This window comes from Aplysia californica, unplaced genomic scaffold, assembly GCF_000002075.1.
Source record: "Aplysia californica isolate F4 #8 unplaced genomic scaffold, AplCal3.0 scaffold00311, whole genome shotgun sequence".
Classification (NCBI taxonomy): domain Eukaryota; kingdom Metazoa; phylum Mollusca; class Gastropoda; order Aplysiida; family Aplysiidae; genus Aplysia; species Aplysia californica.
This window is the reverse complement of record NW_004797581.1, coordinates 150441-154073: the sequence shown is the minus strand read 5'-3', so window position 1 is coordinate 154073 and position 3633 is coordinate 150441.

The following is a 3633-nucleotide window of genomic DNA, read 5'->3' as shown; positions in this document are numbered from 1 at the left end:
ATATATAAGATATATATATCATTGGAGTTGACTGTATAAACACCGTTCAAGAAGGAGCTCCGTACTACCGCGTCTGTTGTATAAACGCCCAGTCTAGTAGAAATAAGACTAATGATTGATGACACCGTCGTAGGACTGAACATAGACATTTTTTGTATAACATAAGCTTGGTTAAGCAAAAAAGGTGATGAACACGCTTTGGTTGCAATATGTCCCCCAGGCTATGAGATAAAACCAAGAATAAAACCCTTTCCAAGCAAGAAGAGAGAAGGGGGAGGCATAGCCTTGATTTTCCGCTCCACCGCATCACCACCTAAAGCCAAGGAATGGCTAGCATCACCATGCACATCGTTTGAAGCTGCTTCCATTAACGTTGCGACAGATAAGAAATACAATCTTACAAGTGTATGTCTCTATCGTCCTAGAAAGAGCAAAAAGAATGTTGTGAATTTAGAAACCTTTTACATAGAATTCAACCAACTCGTATGTTGTTAAAGGCAGAGAGGTCAACCATTTATGATTTATTGCGATCTGAACATACACTACGACAACCAAACATGTGCAAATACAAGAAAGTTTATGTATATTTTAGAACAGCGCGATCTTATTTAACATAATATATTTCTCTGCCAACGCAAAAGAATGGACATACACTTGACCTGATCATCACGCCGAAAATGCACATCTTTTCAAGAACATAGAGGTCACAGACAAAGGTATCTCGGACACCTATTGCTTGTAGCTGATTTGAACCTCAGTAAACCAAACACCGTATCAAAATGTGTTCAGTCTCGTAACATGAAACAACTCGATGTCTCATCTTTTAAATCGGATATAAACTTCGTTCTCAGACGCCTGACACCACAGTAGATCAATTCTCTTCAGTTCTGCACAATGCACTGGACAAACATGCTCCCGTAGTCACTCGTAAGATCTCACCAAGAACAGCATCTCTGTGGTTTACTCTCAAGACCAAAGGGGCCATAAACAACGATGGAAAGCTGAGAGACAGCTGAAAGACGGGCCTCCACGTCCGCAAACAGAAGCAACGTCGACACCCTGATTGAGAACAACAAGAAACAATTTCTATCTTAATAAAGTTCAAAATCTAAACTCTTGCAAGGAACTTTTTCGATTATCTGATCAATTATTGGGAAGGGAGAATTGTACACGGTTTCCACCAGGAACTGATAAAGAACTTTGTAGTAGTTTTCCGCACTCTTTCAATGATACAATTGAAAGAATAAGAACTGATTTAGACTCTGATGTGTTAAAAGTAAATACAAATATAGTTGTTGATGAAAATCTTGCAATTATGGACAAATCAACAATGAGCGAATTTAAAGTGGTATTAGAGAAAGATATCATTAAGTATATCAAAGAGTCCCTCGCTAAAACAAGCGAATTAGACCCAATACCCACTTCATTGTTAGTTACGTGCATTGAAAATCTCGCACCATATGTTACTCGTTTTATTTAATATGTCACTCTCCACTGGAATCGTACCTGATCTTTTCAAACAAGCCATTGCAAAACATTACTTTAAAAAAGGTCTTGATGAAAACGACATCACAAATTTAGGGCAGTTTATATTCTTAACTTTTTATTTCAAATCCTGAAGAAAATGGTTTTGTCCCAAGTTCAACAACATTTAAAAGTCAGTGACATGGAAGAACCTTTTCAATCTGCTTATAAAAGCCACCACAGTACGGAAACCGCTCTTTTGAGGGTATCATCAGATGTTTTAAATGAAGTCGATAAAATTTAAAAGTCTGTGTTTTGGTTCTACTTGATTTGTCAGCGGCATGCGATACCATCGAGCACGAAATTTTACTAGAGAGACTGGAAAAGTCATTTTTACTCTCAGGCACTGTTCTAATGCAGTTTAAATCATATCTAGAAAATAGATTTATGTCAGTGAAAATTGGCAATGATGTGTCAGATGTGTTACCTCTAAAGTATGGAGTTCCTCAGGGTTCAGTCCTTGGTCCTGTCATCTTTACAATAATTTCTTTATATGCCCTCAATTATCATCTTTATGCATACGATACACAGCTGTATGGATTCACTACTACTGACAATATTCACAATCTCATAGATAGAATCAATCGCCAGATGTATCAATGATATTAGAAAATGGGTGCTCAAGAACAAATTAAAATTAAACAAGGATAAAACCAAAATATTATTTATTCTTTGCAGCTCAAGCAATGAAATCGACAATATCAGTATAAACATCAATGGCCATGAAATATCAGCCCAAACTAAGAATAAAAATTTAGGTATAGTGCTAGATCAAGATATGTCAATGAAATCCCAAGTATCCAATCTTTGTAAAAATTCATATCTCCAACTGAAGAAAATAGGGAGCATTAGAAAATATTATATATCTGTTGATGTCACCAAAACTTTAATAATATCACTTATATTGTCATGGCTTGATTACGGCAATTCCTTACTAGCTGGTGTACCTGACGAACAGTTACAACAACTTCAAAGAATACAAAATATTGCTGCCGAAATAATTACTAAGACACTAAAGCATGATCATCTGACTCCTATTTTAAAAGAACTACACTGGCTCCCGGTGAAAGAGCGTATCATATATAAAATCTGTTTAACTTGCAACAAGTGCTTACATGATCTATCACCTGACTATCTAAAACAGATTTTAACACCCTATGTTCCACCTAGATCGCGCAGATCATCAAGTGACACAGATTTTACCATTAGACACATTTTAACCAAATGTCTAGACTTTGGAGAGATCTCAAGGAAATACTTTAAATGCAAAAAATTGCAAGACATTTTTTCCGTCGATGGTCCCAATTTAACAGATTTTTTTAATTCTATGAAGGCCATTTGCCTTTATGGAAAATTGTAGTGTAGAACAAAATTGAATTATTAAAATTTTTTATGAAAGTTGTCTTTAGACTGAAATTGTATATCTACACCAAATTTTAAATATTTTAACGTTTTAAGATCAAATGACCAGTACCCAGCCGTGCAGTGAACTACGTATAAAAAAAATTAACTTGTGTTTCGCGCGCTCATGTGACCTTATACAGTTGCGAGCGCCGTAAAAAAACATACTAAACTAACTAAACCTAAAATAAATAACAAATCATATGGCCAACATTCTTTTTCATATTTTGCCCCACTTGTTTGGAATAGGCTTCCAAAAACTATCAGAGAAGCAAAAAATCTAGAAATTAAAAAATAAATCAAACGCATTTCTATTTTCATCATATTTCAACTAGACAGAATCCACCCATGCTATAGATCATCGTGAGTTTGTATGTGCGTATGTACGTATGTGTGTAAGTGTGTATGTGCGTATGTTTGTGCGTATGTGTGGGTGGGTGCGTGCGTGCGTGAGTATGTGTGTGCACGCGTATGTAATATTATGTGGCTATAAAATTGATTTGTAATTCCATAATATGTTTCATTTTAAGCGCATAGAGCATTGCATAAGTAGATATGCGCTAAATAAATGTTAATGCAATCCTTTATTATTTATTATCATACCGAGTTGCAAAAGTTCTGTCACACCCATTATATTACGATAATTTTCGATATAGAATAAGAATTTTAGTCAAATTTAAAGTATGGCTTCTGGGACTTATGAATCTT